This window comes from Bombina bombina, chromosome 2, assembly GCF_027579735.1.
Source record: "Bombina bombina isolate aBomBom1 chromosome 2, aBomBom1.pri, whole genome shotgun sequence".
Taxonomy (NCBI): Eukaryota; Metazoa; Chordata; class Amphibia; order Anura; family Bombinatoridae; genus Bombina; species Bombina bombina.
The window spans coordinates 448,864,717-448,883,565 of record NC_069500.1 but is presented as its reverse complement, the minus strand read 5'-3'; positions in this window follow the sequence as shown (position 1 = coordinate 448,883,565).

Genomic DNA, 18,849 nt, shown 5'->3' with positions numbered 1-18,849 from the left:
AGCTACAGCCCTAGTGGAGTGAGCTGTGATTCTTTCAGGAGGCTGCCATCCGGCAGTCTCATAAGCCAATCGGATAATGCTTTTAAGCCAAAAGGAAAGAGAGGTAGAAGTCGCTTTTTGACCTCTCCTTTTACCAGAATAAACAACAAACAAGGAAGATGTTTGTCTGAAATCTTTAGTAGCCTCTAAATAGAATTTTAGAGCACGGACTACGTCCAAATTGTGTAACAAACGTTCCTTCTTTGAAACTGGATTCGGACACAAAGAAGGTACAACTATCTCCTGGTTAATATTTTTGTTTGAAACAACTTTCGGAAGAAAACCAGGCTTAGTACGCAAAACCACCTTATCTGCATGGAACACCAGATAGGGCGGAGAACACTGCAGAGCAGATAACTCTGAAACTCTTCTAGCAGAAGAAATTGCAACCAAAAACAAAACTTTCCAAGATAGTAACTTAATATCTACGGAATGTAAGGGTTCAAACGGAACCCCTTGAAGAACTGAAAGAACTAGATTTAGACTCCAGGGAGGAGTCAAAGGTCTGTAAACAGGCTTGATCCTAACCAGAGCCTGAACAAATGCTTGAACATCTGGCACGGCTGCCAGTCTTTTGTGAAGTAAAACAGATAAAGCAGAGATCTGTCCCTTCAGAGAACTTGCAGATAATCCTTTCTCCAAACCTTCTTGTAGAAAGGATAGAATCTTAGGAATTTTTTATCTTGTTCCATGGGAATCCTTTAGATTCACACCAACAGATATATTTTTTCCATATTTTATGGTAAATTTTTCTAGTTACAGGCTTTCTAGCCTGAATCAGAGTATCTATTACAGAATCTGAAAACCCACGCTTTGATAAATCAAGCGTTCAATCTCCAAGCCGTCAGTTGGAGGGAAACCAGATTCGGATGTTCGAATGGACCCTGAACAAGAAGGTCCTGTCTCAAAGGTAGCTTCCATGGTGGAGCCGATGACATATTCACCAGGTCTGCATACCAAGTCCTGCGTGGCCACGCAGGAGCTATCAAGATCACCGAGGCCCTCTCCTGATGGATCCTGGCTACCAGCCTGGGGATGAGAGGAAACGGTGGGAATACATAAGCTAGGTTGAAGGTCCAAGGTGCTACTAGTGCATCTACTAGAGTCGCCTTGGGATCCCTGGATCTGGACCCGTAGCAAGGAACCTTGAAGTTCTGACGAGACGCCATCAGATCCATGTCTGGAATGCCCCATAATTGAGTTATTTGGGCAAAGATTTCCGGATGGAGTTCCCACTCCCCCGGATGGAATGTCTGACGACTCAGAAAATCCGCTTCCCAATTTTCCACTCCTGGGATGTGGATCGCAGACAAGTGGCAGGAGTGATCCTCCGCCCATTGAATTATCTTGGTCACTTCTTTCATCGCCAGGGAACTCCTTGTTCCCCCCTGATGATTGATATATGCAACAGTCGTCATGTTGTCTGACTGAAACCTTATGAATTTGGCCTTTGCTAGTTGAGGCCAAGCTCTGAGAGCATTGAATATCGCTCTCAGTTCCAGAATGTTTATCGGGAGAAGAGACTCTTCCCGAGACCATAGACCCTGAGCTTTCAGGGATTCCCAGACCGCGCCCCAGCCCACTAGGCTGGCGTCGGTCGTGACAATGACCCACTCTGGTCTGCGGAAGCTCATTCCCTGTGACAGATTGTCCAGGGTCAGCCACCAACGGAGTGAATCTCTGGTCTTTTGATCTACTTGAATCGTCGGAGACAAGTCTGTATAATCCCCATTCCACTGTCTGAGCATGCACAGTTGTAATGGTCTTAGATGAATTCGTGCAAAAGGAACTATGTCCATTGTTGCAACCATCAATCCTATTACTTCCATGCACTGCGCTATGGAAGGACGAGGAACAGAATGAAGTACTTGACAAGAGCTTAGAAGTTTTGATTTTCTGACCTCTGTCAGAAAAATCCTCATTTCTAAGGAATCTATTATTGTTCCCAAGAAGGGAACTCTTGTTGACGGGGACAGAGAACTTTTTTCTTTGTTCACCTTCCATCCGTGAGATCTGAGAAAGGCTAGGACGATGTCCGTATGAGCCTTTGCTTTTGACAGGGACGACGCTTGAATCAGGATGTCGTCCAAGTAAGGTACTACTGCAATGCCCCTTGGTCTTAGAACCGCTAGAAGGGACCCTAGTACCTTTGTGAAAATCCTTGGAGCAGTGGCTAATCCAAATGGAAGTGCCACAAACTGGTAATGCTTGTCCAGAAAAGCGAACCTTAGGAACTGATGATGTTCCTTGTGGATAGGAATATGTAGGTACGCATCCTTTAAATCCACGGTAGTCATAAATTGATTTTCCTGGATAGTAGGTAGGATCGTTCGAATAGTTTCCATTTTGAACGATGGTACCCTGAGAAATTTGTTTAGGATCTTTAGATCCAAAATTGGTCTGAATGTTCCCTCTTTTTTGGGAACTATGAACAGATTGGAATAAAATCCCATTCCTTGTTCTCTTATTGGAACTGGATGTATCACTCCCATCTTTAACAGGTCTTCTACACAATGTAAGAATGCCTGTCTCTTTATTTGGTTTGAAGATAATTGAGACCTGTGGAACCTTCCCCTTGGGGGTAGTTCCTTGAATTCCAGGAGATAACCTTGAGAAACTATTTCTAGCGCCCAAGGATCCTGAACATCTCTTGCCCAAGCCTGAGCAAAGAGAGAAAGTCTGCCCCCCACTAGATCCGGTCCCGGATCGGGGGCTATCCCTTCATGCTGTTTTGGTAGCAGTGGTAGGCTTCTTGGCCTGCTTACCCTTGTTCCAGCCTTGCATTGGTTTCCAGGCTGGTTTGGGTTGTGAAGTATTACCATCTTGCTTAGAGGATACAGAATTAGAGGCTGGTCCGTTTCTGCGAAAGGGACGAAAATTAGGCTTATTTTTAGCCTTAAAAGACCTATCCTGTGGGAGGGCGTGGCCCTTTCCCCCAGTGATGTCTGAAATAATCTCTTTCAAATCAGGTCCAAATAATGTTTTACCTTTGAAAGGAATGTTAAGCAATTTTGTCTTGGAAGACACATCCGCTGACCAAGACTTTAGCCAAAGCGCTCTGCGCGCCACGATAGCAAACCCTGAATTTTTCGCCGCTAATCTAGCTAATTACAAAGCAGCATCTAAAACAAAAGAGTTAGCCAATTTAAGTGCTTGAACTCTGTCCATAACCTCCTCATACGAAGATTCTTTACTGAGCGACTTTTCTAGTTCTTCGAACCAGAAACACGCTGCCGTAGTGACAGGAACAATGCATGAAATTGGTTGTAGAAGGTAACCTTGCTGTACAAAAACCTTTTTAAGCAAACCCTCTAATTTCTTATCCATAGGATCTTTGAAAGCACAACTATCTTCAATAGGAATAGTAGTGCGTTTGTTTAGAGTAGAAACCGCCCCCTCGACCTTGGGGACTGTCTGCCATAAGTCCTTTCTGGGGTCAACTATAGGAAATAATTTCTTAAATATGGGGGGGGGGGCAAAAGGTATGCCGGGCCTTTCCCACTCTTTATTTACTATGTCCGCCACCCGCTTGGGTATAGGAAAAGCGTCGGGGGGCACCGGAACCTCTAGGAACTTGTCCATCTTACATAATTTCTCTGGAATGACCAAATTGTCACAATCATCCAGAGTAGATAACACCTCCTTAAGCAGTGCGCGGAGATGTTCTAATTTAAATTTAAATGTCACAACATCAGGTTCAGCTTGATGAGAATTTTTTCCTGAATCTGAGATTTCTCCATCAGACAAAACCTCCCTCATGGCCCCTTGAGATTGGTGTGAGGGTATGTCAGAACAGTTATCATCAGCGTCCTCTTGCTCTTCAGTGTTTAAAACAGAGCAATCGCGCTTTCTCTGATAAGTAGGCATTTTGGATAAAAGATTTGCTATGGAGTTATCCATTACACCCGTTAATTGTTGCATGGTAATAAGTATTGGCGCACTAGATGTACTAGGGGCCTCCTGTGTGGGCATAACTGGTGTAGACACAGTAGGGGATGATGTAGTATCATGCTTACTCCCCTCATTTGAGGAATCATCTTGGGCAATATCATTATCTGTGGCATTACTGTCCTTACTTTGTTTGGACACTATGGCACAATTATCACATAAATTTAAATCGGGAGACACATTGGCTTTCATACATATAGAACATAGCTTATCTGATGGTACAGACATGTTAAACAGGCTTAAACTTGTCAACAAAGCACAAAAAACGTTTTAAAATAAAACCGTTACTGTCACTTTAAATTTCAAACTGAAAACACTTTATTACTGAATATGTGAAAAAGTATGAAGGAATTGTTCAAAAAAGTATGAAGGAATTGTTCACCAAAATTTCACCACAGTGTCTTAAAGCATTAAAAGTATTGCACACCAAATTTCAGAGCTTTAACCCTTAAATTAACGGAACCGGAGCCGTTTTTAAATTTAACCCCTATACAGTCCCAGCTATATGCTTTGCTGAGACCCAACCAAGCCCAGAGGGGAATACGATACCAAATGACGCCTTCTAGAAGCTTTTTTAGTGATTCTTAGATCCTCACACATGCATCTGCATGCCTTGCTCTCCAAAAACAACTGCGCAGTAATGGCACGAAAATGAGGCTGAGTCTATAACTAGAAAGGCCCCCAGACTAAAAAAGGTGTCCAACACAGTGCCTGCCGTTTTTTAAACGTTCCCCAAGATTATAATGCCAATTATAAGCTACAATCTGCATAATATGCCCCAATAAAGCAATCGTTTTAGCCCATAAAAATGTCTACCAGTTTTTAAGCCCTTTTTAAGCCCTTTATTCTTTTATATTTGACTAAGAAAATGGCTTACCGGTCCCCATGAGGGGAAATGACAGCCTTCCAGCATTACATGGTCTTGTTAGAAATATGGCTAGTCATACCTTAAGCAGAAAGGTCTGCTAACTGTTTCCCCCAACTGAAGTTACTTCATCTCAACAGTCCTGTGTGGAAACAGCAATCGATTTTAGTTACTGTCTGCTAAAATCATCTTCCTCTTACAAACAGAAATCTTCATCCTTTTCTGTTTCAGAGTAAATAGAACATACCAGCACTATTTTAAAATAACAAACACATGATAGAAGAATAAAAACCGCTTCTGTAAGATATTCCTGTATTTGTAATTTTATTTATATGTGCTTTTTACATTTTTTATATATAGTCTTTTATTACTGATGCTTTTTAACATGGTTCATTAAATAATCTTCTTTTATCTCTCTGTGAGTATATTTATCCCTTGGCCTCTTGTTGGCGCTGTATTCACTTCTTACTACTTGTGCATATTTTTTGGAGGTTGGTTAGGATCTCTGTTTGGATACAGCTTGGGGATTACCTTAGCGCTTGTACACACACCCTTTTTCACTATTTAAAACTAAATACATACTTGCCTGTGAAATAAAACCTAAGCTAGCTACAATATAACTAATAGTTATATTGTAGCTAGCTTAGATTTTATTTTTATTACACAGGTAAGTTTGTATTTATTTTAACTAGGTAGACTAGTTAGTAAATAGTTATTAACTATTTACTAACTACCTAGTTAAAATTAATACAAACTTACCTGTCTAATAAAACCTAAGCTACCTTACACTAAAACCTAACATTACAAAAAATAAAAAAACACTAAAATCACAAAAAATATAAAAACCTACCAATCAAAAAAAAAAAAACACAAAATTATCCAAAAAAAATAAAGATTATTCCTATTCTAATACCCTTTAAAAAGAAATCCCACCCCAAAATAAAAAACCTAAACTAGAATAAACTACCAAGGGCCCTTAAAAGGGCCTTTTGGGGGGCCCTTAAAAGGGCCTTTTGCAAGGCATTGCCCTGAGATAAACAGCTCTTTTGCTCCAAAAAACAAACAAACACCCCCTAACACTATACAAACCCCCACCCCCCAAACTACCAAAGGGCCTTTAAAAGGGCCTTTTGTAGGGCATTGCCATGAGATAAACAGCTCTTTTGCTAACAAAAACCACCCTCTAAAAATATACATTACACAAAATAACAAACAAATAATCAAAAATAAAAAAATTATTCCTATTCTAATACCCATAAAAAAAACACCCCAAAATAAAAAATCTAATCTAGAATAAAATACCATGGCCCTTAAAAGGGCTTTTTGTAGGGAATTGCCCTAAAGATATCAGCTCTTTTATTGAAAAAAAAATTACAAAGACCCACTAACATTACAAACCCCAACCTAAGCTACCCATTGCCCTGAAAAAGCATTTGTATGGGCATTGCCCTTAAAAGGGCATTTAGCTTTTTTACTGCCCAGACCCTAAACTAAAAAATAAAACCCACCCAATAAACCCTAAAAAAAAGCCTAACACTAACCCCCTGACGATCCACTTACAGATTTTGAAGTCCCGCTTGAACAATCTTCATCCCGGCGAAGTCTTCATCAATGCGGCAAGAAGTCTTTATCCAGACGGCCTCTTCTATCTTCATCCAGCCGGCAAAGTCTTCATCCATGCTGCAAGAAGTCTTCATCCGGGTGGCCTCTTTGATCTTCATCCAGCAGACGCGGAGCGGTTCCATTCTGAAGACATCCAACGTAGGGCATCCTCTTCATATGGTCGCCGCCGTACACTGAATCTTCAATGCAAGGGACGCAATTTAAGATGGCGTCTCTTGCATTCCTATTGGCTGAAAAATTTGAATCAGCCAATATGAATTAGGGCTGCTAAAATCCTATTGGCTGTTCAAATCAGCCAATAGGATTTAAGCAGCTCTCATTCTATTGGCTAATTCGAATTAGTTTATTGTAGGCTAGGGTTTTTTTATTTTGGGGGGACTTTTTTATTTTGATAAGGCTATTAGATTAGGTGTAATTCTTTTTTATTTATGATTATTTGTTTGTTATTTTTCGTAATTTAGTGTTTTTTTTATAAGGCTATTAGATTAGGTGTAATTCTTTTTTATTTATGATAATTTGTTTGTTATTTTTCGTAATTTAGTGTTTGTTTTTTTGTAATTTAGTTAGTTTTTATTTTTAGTAATTAGATACTTTTTGTAATTTAGGATTAGTGTTAGGATTTTTTTTATTGCTAGTTTAGTTTTATTTAATTGGTAGTTAGTTTAATTTTAGTTTAATAATTATGATATTTTCAGCGTTACAAGCCGCAACGCAAAACTTGTAATCTAGGTGAATGTAAGTTGCAATGGCAGATGTTTTGTCCATCATGGTTAGCAATGTGCATTTTTATAACAAATTGACTTTACAGAATTAGGACTGAAGATGAAAAAAAATCTTAAATTACTTATAGTACTATTCTCTGAGCATAAGGTCTCTTAATCTTTAAAGGGACACTGAACCCAAATTTTTTATTTTGTGATTCAGATAGAGCATGCAATTTTAAGCAACTTTCTAATTTACTCCTATTATCATTTTTTCTTCGTTCTCTTGCTATCTTTATTTGAAAAAGAAGGCATCCTAACTTTTTTATTAGTTCAGAACTCTGGACAGCACTTTTTTTTATTGGTGACTGAATTTATCCACCAATCAGCAAGAACAACCCAGGTTGTTCACCAAAAATGGGCCGGCATCTAAACTTACATTCTTGCATTTCAAATAAAGATACCAAGAGAATGAAGAAAATTTGATAATAGGAGTAAATTAGAAAGTTACCTAAAATGTCATGCTCTATCTGAATCACGAAAGAAAAAAATTGGGTTCAGTGTCCCTTTAAGCAATGTTAATCTATACATTATAATATTGCCTATATCTGTATGTATATTTATGTGTATACTTATATATATATATATATATATATATATATGCATATATATATATATATATATATATATATCACTATTTATGCCTCATCTTAAATATTTTGTATTGTCTTGTTGCATAGCATAATTGCATAAGCTTCAGAAGAAAATATGGACAGAATTGATGTCATTAGTAAAATCTATATTTTATGTTTAATAGGGTTGTCGGGGTGTCTCAAAGAAAAAAAAAGTGGAACAAGATATCAAAAACTTTTATACAAAAAACTTAATGCTGAACATGTATTTGTCCAAACAAGATGAATAAAAAATTCTGGATGACTACTGAAAAGAAAGGGCCTCTTAAAATGTTGTAAACAGGACACATAGCATCCAAAACCAATACAGGAGTAGATAATATAAAGGTAATTTTTGCTTAAAAAAGAATTATCTTTTGGGAATTTGACTAACAACTTCAGTAGAATCTGCTTTACTAAAGTGAATATTGAAAAAAATATGTTGGAAACCAACATGAAAAAACGTAATTGATAAAATAATATGCTTTTATATTTATTACAAATAATTTATTTACATAACTATAATAAAATATAAATGCATTTCCTTGTTTCTTCACAGTACACAACTATTTCGATTGCAGATGTGAACAGATTTTAGCTTAGCAGGGTGTTAATGACAAAAAACAGCTGGTGTAAGTTCAAAAGTTTCTTTTTTGAAATATTGTCAACATTATCAACATTTATTTATTTGTATTAATTTCTGAGAAAAATAACAGTCTAAATATCACAGAATTAAACTTTTACCAAAACAGTACATTTTGAATTTTGAGTGGTTAACCCCTTAAAGGAACATTAAACCCAAATTTGTCTTTCATGATGATAGAGCATGCTATTTTAAACACATTTCTAATGTTCTTCTATTATCTAATTTGCTTCATTCCCTTGATATCCTTTGCTGAAAAGCATATCTAGATAGGTTCAGAAGCTGCTGATTGGTGGCTGCACCTAGATACCTCGTGTAATTGGCTCACCAATGTGCATTGCTATTTCTTAAACAAAGGATATCTAAATAATGAAGCAAATAAGATAATAGAAGTAAATTGGAATGTTGTTTAAAAATATATTCTCTATCTAAATAAGGAAAGAAAAATGTGGGGTTAATGTCCCTTTAAGGACAGAGGTTTTTCCCAGTTTTTGTTCTATGAAACAGACAATTTTGGCATGTTTGCTCACTATTCGTTTCACCTTAATTATCCACTCTCTTGTTAAAGGGACAGTCTACACCAAAATTTTTCTTATTTAAAAAGATAGATAATCCCTTTGTTACCCATTCCCTGTTTTTGCATAACCAACACATTTATTTATTTTTTATATTCAAAGAGTTTTATTGGTGTTTTATCACAAAAATACAATGATATCAGTGAGATAACATTTATTTAACATATAACTTTACAACGCGATTTATGTCAGCTTAACATATAAGAGTTGCTTTCCTGAGATACATCTCTTCCCAGTATATACAGTCTAGGTGAGCATTTTAACAACTTCATGCTGGCTAGTTCCATGCTATACTCTCCCCTTCCTACTCACCCATACATGTAACCACTCAATACACCCTTTCTAACCTCATGTCTCGATCTTGGGGCGATGAGGGCCGGGCCAGCCGTGATTGTGTGAAACCTGATTTTGTCAGATCCCAATATAATTTAATATCTAAAAATATTGCTTTTCTCTGTGTCTTAAAATAGCCATATTCCTCTAATTGTAGTGTGTCATCTACATGTTTTAACCACTCCTGCACTGTAGGTTATACTGGGGTTTTCCATTTACTAGCTATCAAGGACCTGGCTGAGTTTAGAGAAAACTGGACCACTTTTTGTCTGATTTGACACATATTTCTGGGGAGGGCATTCAGCAAGGCCATCACAGGGGTTAGTGTAAATGCGGCACCTTCTAGCTGCTGTAGAAAGAGTTCTATTTCCCGCCATAATGGCTTAATTATGGGACAATACCACCACATATGGGACATGGACCCTCTTTGGTTGCATCCCCTGCAGCAAAGGTCGGAAGTGTGTGGGTATATGCTTTTAAGGCGTGATGGTGTCAGGTACCACCTGGATAATAACTTGTAATTGAGCTCTAACATTCTAGTTGATGATGATGACCTCCCTACCAAGGCATAAATTCTACTCCATTCTTTGTCCTCTAGGTCAATATTTAAGTCTTGCTGCCATTTGGTGGTATATGACGGTTGTGTGACCCTGTCATCTGCCAGAAGCATGGATTTTGCTAATGATAAAGTGTGTCTAAGAGGGCCTTGAGTAGTACATATGGTTTCGAAATGGGTCATGGGTCTCGTCCAGTCAGGTTTATGATTAGACGTCTCAAAAAAGTGTTGCAGTTGTCCATACTTTAACCAATTTGCAAAAGCCCCATGTAGAATGTCACCTAGCTCTTGTCTACTTTTCAGCCTCTGTCCGTTCAAGACCAGATGGATGGGTATCGTGTACCCAATCTCATCCGGAATTATTTTTACTAGGCCATACTCCATACCGCCCAGAAACTCTGCATTCGGGGACACCGGAGTTAGCGGGGACCTCAATGTGGAAATGAAAGGGCAAGTCTTTAGAATTTCATCCCAAATCGTAAATACAGCTACTGGTCTGTGCGACTTGGGAATCCAACACAAGGCCCCCACTTGCGGGGTTTTCAATATGTGGGAATCAATCGTTATCCAGGCTTTTGTAGTAGCATTCCTATTCCAATCTAGTATCCTTTGAGCACCTATTAACCAATAATATATCTCTACGCAGGGGAGTCCCACCCGCCACCCGCGAGAGTCCTATAGAGTGTGTTCCTATCCACTCGAGGTTTTATCGAGCCCCACACATATTTATTCAGTAAAGCCTGTAGGTTTTTAATAAAACTGGGTGGGAGGTGTATTGGAAGCGCCTGCATAATATATAAAATTCTAGGGAGGGCTGTCATTTTCAATGTTTGAATCCTCCCCCACCAGGAGAAGGGCTTCGTCCCCCAGACCTTTAAATCTTTCTGTGTGTTATTATACAGTGACCCAAAGTTAAGATTAAACAGAAGCTTGTGCTTTGGCGCTAGTTTTATTCCTAGGTACTTAATAGCTTTAGACTGTAATTGGTAAGGGCAATCACTCATTAGTGATCCTAACTCAATTTTTGGCAAGTTCACGTTTAGTATTTCAGACTTTTGATGATTGATCGAAAAATATGATAATCTGCCGAATTCCCTGAACTCCTCCGTCACCGCAGGTAGGGAAGTGGCGGGGGAAGTAAGAGACAACAGCACATCGTCCGCATACAGCGAGACTTTGTAGTTATTCGGTCCTAAAGGTATCCCCTTGATTAGTTAATTCTGTTTTATGCGCGCTGCCAGTGTCTCAATACCCAGCACAAATAGTAAGGGGGACAGAGGGCAGCCCTGCCTCGTCCCGTTCCCTATCTGAAAAGAGTCGGACAGTACACCATTCACCTTTATTTTTGCCGTTGGCTTAACATACATTGACTGAATTCTCTTTATTGCTAACTCTCCAAAGCCGAATTTTTTCAGGGTAGCAAATAGAAAAGACCAATTAAGGCGATCAAACGCCTTTTCTGCATCTGACGCTAATAAAATGGAGCTTATTCCCTGTGTCTTGGCATACTCCATTAACTGCAGGGCTCTTATGGTGTTGTCCCTGGCCTCTCTGCCAGGAACAAAACCAACCTGGTCAGTATGTACTAATATTGGAAGGAAGGGGCTAATTCTAGCTGCCAGGATTTTCGCATAGATTTTCAAATCTGTGTTCAGGAGGGATATCGGTCTAAATTTAGATGGGATATCTGATAGATTTTTTCGGGATCACTGCAATGTGCACTTCTTTGGTTAGGGTGGGGAACTGCTCACTTTCATCAACAGCCTGAAACAACGAAAGTAAGTGGGGCGCCAAGACTGAACTAAAGGTTTTATAGTATTTATTCAATAGGCCGTCTGGGCCAGGGCTTTTTCCTGCAGGTAGCGATTTTATAGCTTTAAGAATTTCTTGTACTGTTATCGGCTCTTCCAGCACTAATCTTTGCTGCTCACTCAACTGTGGGAGATCTACAGATCCCAAATAGCTGTCAATATCTACTTCGCTAGGGGAAGGTGTGGATCTAGCCAAATTGTAGATGTTGTCATAGAAGTCTCTGAAAACTTCCGCTATCTCTGGACTCTTATGAATGTTATTTCCAGAGCTGTTTTTTATACGAAAAATGTGATGTTTGGCTGTTTTTTTGCGTAGAGCTTTTGCTAGCAGTGCTCCCGCTCTATTACCTCCCTGGAAATATACCTTGTTCAGAAATAATGCCTTCCTATGAGCAACTTTGGTTAAATACGAGTTAAGTGCTAATCTAGCCTCTGTTAACTTAGTAAGGGACCTTTCATCGGTGGGAGTCTGTTTGTGAGTGGTTTCCGCCCTATGCAGGTCTGCTGAAAGTTCTTTGTATGTCAGATTATAGAGTTTGTTTAGTCTGATGTTGTGACTAATAAAATTACCTCTTATTACAGCTTTATGGGCTTCCCATAGGACTCCCTTCTTATCTACTGAGTCGGAGTTATGTGCGAAATATTCCTCCAATTTCCCCCTAATGTCTTGTACTATTTCGGGGTTGTGAAGTTGTGAGTCATCTAGTCTCCAAAATGAGTGTCTCCGGGGTTTCGTGGGCCAATCTATCTCTAAAATTACTGTCGCATGATCTGTCCAGGCTGCCGGGGTGATCTCTGTATGGGTTGCTAAGGTGAGGTGATTGTGTTCTATCAACAGGTAATCTATTCGGGAGTATGATTGCTGTGCATATGAGTAAAAAGTAAAGTCTCTAGAGCGTGCATGCTGCAGCCTCCACACGTCCACTAATGCAACTGATTTAAGGCTGTCTGCAACACTTATGCTAATATTATAGGGTCCCTTTAATCTAGGAGCTGAGCAGTCCATCTTCGGGTCTAGGGGTACGTTCAGGTCACCTCCCACTATTAATATTCCCTTTTTAATCTCAAGGATTTTTTCACATACCCTTCTAACAAACCTCGCTTGTTTCAAGTTGGGAGCATGGATACAGGCCAGCGTGACTGGTGTTTCGAATATTGAGCCTCGTAATATGAGGAGTCTTCCCTCTCTGTCTTCATAGTTATCTAATAGTTGAAAGGGGACATTTTTATTTAACAGGACCCCCACTCCTGCTACTTTCTTGTTTGGACTAGCGTGAAAGAAACCCAAAGGGTATTCCAGTAACGTAAATTTGGGCACATTAGTTCCCAGAAAGTGAGTCTCTTGAATGAAAACTACTTGTTTCCTAAAGTGGTTTAGCGCTATGGACCTCTTCGTGGGAGAGTTGAGGCCCCTGCAGTTTTGGGACAAAAATACTAGTGGTTTGCTAGCCATGACTTGTAAAACCTAAGTGGTATGTACTGCTCAATTAATGTTTCGGCATGTGTTGTAGTATGGTGCTGGCCGGCCTCCCCCGCCCCCAGAAGAAAACGAGACTTACCACTGCTTTCTCTATCTCTCGACTGTCTGGGAATTCTCATACCTTTATGGACACTTGCAATGCTTAAATAAGAATAGTATCTCTGGTGAATCGCTGGCTGACTTCTTAAAAACAAAACAACATAACAAAAACAACTATCAAAAACAATTAACATTTTGTAGCCTTCAGACACAGTAGTGTCTGAACTAAGTAGGGGGTGGATAGAAACTGAAATACTTTCAACATTCACATTGGGAAATTGACAGTAATAGAAATCTTATTTTACATGCATATCTTGTGAAACCTACGGATCTAGCTCATCATTAGCCAAACTTATAAAGGGCATCAGCATTATAAACCTGAAAACCAAAATGCTGCTACTATGTTTTCTCTCGACTAGAACATTATTCTCACAATTTAAAGTCCTAGTTATGGAGAGTGAGCTCTCATTCATGTTCATTGTCCCTTCTTGTAAATCTCATTCTCAGGTGATCAAGTGTCCTCCACCACCTTCGGTCTATTCTGTACTGGTGGAATCTGATTTCTTGTCCTCTTCCGATTGACTTTCTGCCAATGGGGTCTCTGAGGGAGCTGTACGTCCCCCGTTAGGTTATTTCCTGAGAGAGCCTTTGTGTGTATCGATGGTGAGGTGGGTAGCGGTATGTCAATTAGCTTACAGAATTCTTCAAGATCCTCAGGGGACTTGTAGGTGGCAACCTTATTTCCTTTGTTGACCCTTAAGCAAAAAGGGAATCCCCACCTGTAAGGTATCTCAAGCTCTCGCAGGTGTTCGGTGAGGTACCTGGCTTCTTTTCTATTGTTTAACGTCATGGGACTAAGGTCTGCGTAGATTTGTATCGAGTGACCCTCGAAGTTGAGAGGCGATGCCTTCCTCGCTGCTTGTGCAACTAATTCTTTATCTTGGTATTGATGAAATTTAATGATTAAGTCCCGTGGGGGGTCAGCATCTCCTGGCTTGGGCCTAAGTGCCTGTGTGCCCTGTCCAGCTGATATGGGGGTGAAGTGGTATCTTTTGTTAGGTGTTGGAAAAGTCTTTGTAAATACTGTGGGGTGAGATCCTGCATGACGTTCTCTGGGACTCCTCTAATTCTTAGATTTTGTCGTCTCCCCCTGTTGTCTAGGTCCTCCAGGTGGCTCTTTAATTGCTGAATTTCGATATCCTGTACTGAAAGACACCTAGAGTGACCATCCAACACAGTGTTAGTGTCATTCACCTGCTCTTCCACATAATCAATTCTCTCCCCCATCTCCACCAGATCTTTCCTTACTTCCGCCAAACCGTCCTTTACAATCTTTGCAACTTGCTGCAGTAGGATATTAAAGTCCTCTTTGGTTGGCAAGATATCCAGATCAGCCCTTGTTAATGGGGCATTTCTCTCTGATAGTGTTGATTTAGGGGATGTGTTCGTATACATTTCTCCAACCTCCTCTTCTAATTCCACATCTGAGTGCTGCAAAGTAGTCAAAGCCTTAAAGTATGTGTTTAATTTGGTAGTTGCAGCTAAAGTAGATTATGCTGCTTTGTCCCCTTTTGCTTGCCTTTTTGAAGCCATTCTGATATATAGGTAGTGCTATGCAATTAGGCTTGCAGTCTGGGCGGCATGCTTGCAGTCTGTGGCCTGGTGATAGAAACAGGATCTCTAATGAGGGTGTATGCGTACGCCTCTATCGCACGGCCCTTCAGTTGTCTGTGCTTTTAAGCATATAGTCTGCCTCTGAATAGTCTTAGAATAGGGCAAAGCTGTGCGTTTAAAACGGGCCCCAAGGTTGGTGTTTTAAAGGCAGTGTTTGTGACTGCGTGTATCTTGAGGCGCCACGTGTATATCTAGGGCCATGTGACGTACCTCCTGTTTGTCTCCTGTGTCTAGCAGTACATCGAGCAATACCCCATAAAATTTTTAACTTGTGAGCAATGTCCATGTGCTTAATAAGCCCCTTCTCTGTACCCCTCAGGTAAAGTAAATGCACAGTGCGCGCTCTATCTGGGTGCTGCTACAATCAAAGATGGCGCACTCAAGGTAGTGTGGTTCTTGCTTCAGGCCCCACTCAGTATCTTAGCGCAGCTCTAGAGTAAAAATGCTATATCGGTCCTTTCAGTTTCTTACTTGTTACCCGGTGCGGGTTGTTGGTAGTCCGTAGCCTTTTCTATTGCGGGTCGGTTCGGCTCCGGTGCAATCTGTGTGACACTCCGGTGTCTATGTAGCTCTGGAGCAGGGTCTTTCTCCTTGTGAGTGCCTTGTAGCAGCAGTGCTGTTTATAGAGGGGTAACAGGGTTCTAAGGGCAAAAAAAAGTGCGTTCGATTACATGTTTATCTGCTCCCAATGCAAACTATCACACGGAGCTTCTCCTAAATGCGACTCTCCATCTTGGTAGTCGGCTCCGCCCCCTCCATAACCTACACATTTATATTAATATTATTTTTACCTCTGTGATTACCTTGTATCTAAGCCTTTGCAGACAGCCTCCTTATCTAAGTGCCTTTGACAGACATGCAGTGTAGTCAATCAGTGAAGACTCCTAAATAACTTCACAGGAGTGAGCACAATGTTATCTATATGACACATGTGAACTAGCACAGTCTAACTGTGAAAAACTTTCAAAATGCTCTGAGCTAGGAGGCGGTTTTCAACTGTTTAGAAATCAGTTTGAGCCTAGCTAGGTTTAGCTTTTCAAAAATACCACCAAGGGAACAAAGCAAATTTGATGATAAAAGTAAATTGGAAAGTTGTTTAAAATGTCATGCCCTATCTGAATCATGAAAGTTTAGTTTTGACTTTACTGTCCCTTTAATTGCACCCATGCATATTATATACCAGACAAACAAGCATTTCTTGTGATATCCTATATGGGAACATACAGTAACCATAAATAGGAATTTAATAGTTGAAATATGGGGCAAAAATGAAAACAAATATATACATTGTTTGCAGTTTTCTTTATAGCTATTTCTATAAAACTATCTTAGATAAAGAAAAATACCTCCAAATTAATTTATTATGTTGTCCTGATTTTAGGAATACCCCATATAACTAGGTTTCCAAGAAATTTATAGCAAATATAAGCCAAATACTACAAACATGGAAATATTGGTTTTATTGCAAAATATTGCTATGCTTGGACTGTAAGATAAATACCTGTCCCCCAATTCAAAACTGCTATATGAAAGTATATATTTGTAGAATTTAGACACCCCAGGGTATTTATCTAGAGGTATTATGACACAATGGGCCAGATTACAAGTGATGCATCTCCAGAAGTAAATGTTTAACACGTGTGGGTTAAAAGTAATGTTTTTTTGCACTCGTGAGTGAAAGCTGATGCAAGCTAACTTCAGGACTTCAGATATTGTGACCACACTAATTTCTTCTACCCTAGACTTTAATGGAGGGCAAAAATCAAATTCTTTGTCCATGTAACTAAATAGACCAGGGAGGAGACGTAGATGTAGTGAATCCAGATTTCAGCAAAGCATTTGGCACTGTCCCACACAGCAAACTTATTCACAAAATGTATTGCCATGGAGTAGATACTAAGGTTATGAAAGTAGGTAGAATGCTGGCTTATGGATAGATGACAGAGGGTTTCAATAAATGGGGAATATTCTAATGAGGGGTCAGTTACTAGCGGTGTTCATTAGCTATATTGGAACTGGGCTTGTTTGCTGATAATACAAAAAAATCGTAACAGAGTTGATGTTCCAGGAGAAGGGGATCAACTTATCAGTGATATTACAAAACTGAAGAACTGGGCAAATAAATGGGATTTAAAATGTAATATTACCAAGAGCAAAATGATGCATATGCGATCCAAAAACCCAAAGGCTAAGTATAGATACATTACTGGCTTTAATTAAAGATGAACAGGACTTGGGAATTATTATTTCAGATGATTTAAAATTCAGTAGACAATGCAGCAGTGCAGCCATTAAGGCCAGTTGAATACTTAATTGCATTGGGAGAGGTATTAGTAGCAGAAATCGTAAGGTTCTTATACAGACTATAAATAAACTAGAAACTATCCAAAGGAGGGCAACTTAAGTGGTACATGGTCTAAAATATAAAACATACAAGAAAGACTCTGTGATCTAAATATGTATAGTTTAGAGGAGAGAAGAGAAAGAGGTGACATGATAGAAATCTTCGAATATATAAATGGACTTAATAAAGTGGAAGCTGGAATAATTTTCCACAAAAAAGAAATACCAAAACAAGGGGTCACAATCTTAAGTTAGAAATTTTTTTACAGAAAGGGTTGTGGATTCATGAAATAAACTTCCAATAGGTGGTAAACACATAGGGCCAATTTATTATAGTGCAAGCGGACATGATCCACTGTATCAGATAATGTCCGCCACACATCGATAAATGCCGACAGCATACACTCGGCTAGATTACGAGTCTTGCCTTAGCCTTAAAAAGCAGCATTGAGAGGTCCCAACGCTGCTTTTTAATGCCCGCTGGTATTACCAGTCTGACAGGTACAGGTGTATCGCTCACTTTTCTTCCGCGACTCGAGCTTACAGCAAATCCCCTTACGTCAATTGCGTTTCCTATCTTTTTAATGGGACTTGCCTAACGCCGGTATTACGAGTCTTGGAAGGAGTGAGCGGTACACCCTCTCCTGTCAAGACTGATACCGCATTTAAAAGTCAGTAGTTAAGAGTTTTATGGGCTAACGCCGTAACATAAATCTCTTAACTAAAGTGCTAAAAAGTACACTAACACCCATAAACTACCTATTAACCCATAAACCGTACCCCTCCCCCACATCGCAAACACTTAAATAAAGTTTTTAACCCCTAATCTGCCGACTGGACATCACCGCCACTGTAATAAATATATTAACCCCTAGACTGCCGCACTCCTGCCTCGCAAACACTAGTTACATTTTATTAACCCCTAATCTGCCATCCCTAACATCGCTGACATCTATCTACATTTATTAACCCCTAATCTGCCTCCCCCAACGTCGCCGCTACTATATTAAATTTATTAACCCCTAAACCTAAATCTAACCCTAAGTCTAACCCCCCTAACTTAAATATAATTTAAATAAAACAAAATAAAATTACTACAATTAAATAAATTAATCCTATTTAAAACTAAATACTTACCTATAAAATAAACCCTAAGCTAGATACAATATACCTAATAGTTACATTGTAGCTATCTTAGGGTTTATATTTATTTTACAGGCAAGTTTGTATTTATTTTAACTAGGTACAATAGTTATTAAATAGTTATTAACTATTTAATAGCTACCTAGTTAAAATAACTACAAAGTTACCTGTAAATCAGCCAATATGATTGAGCTTGCATTCTATTGGCTGTTCCAATCAGCCAATAGAATGCAAGCTCAATCCTATTGGCTGCTTGGATCAGCCAATAGGATTTTCCCTACCTTAATTCCGATTGGCTGATAGAATCCTATCAGCCAATCGGAATTCAAGGGACGCCATCTTGGATGACGTCATTTAAAGGAACCTTCATTCTTTGCTTGGACTTCGTTTGAAGAGGATGCTCCG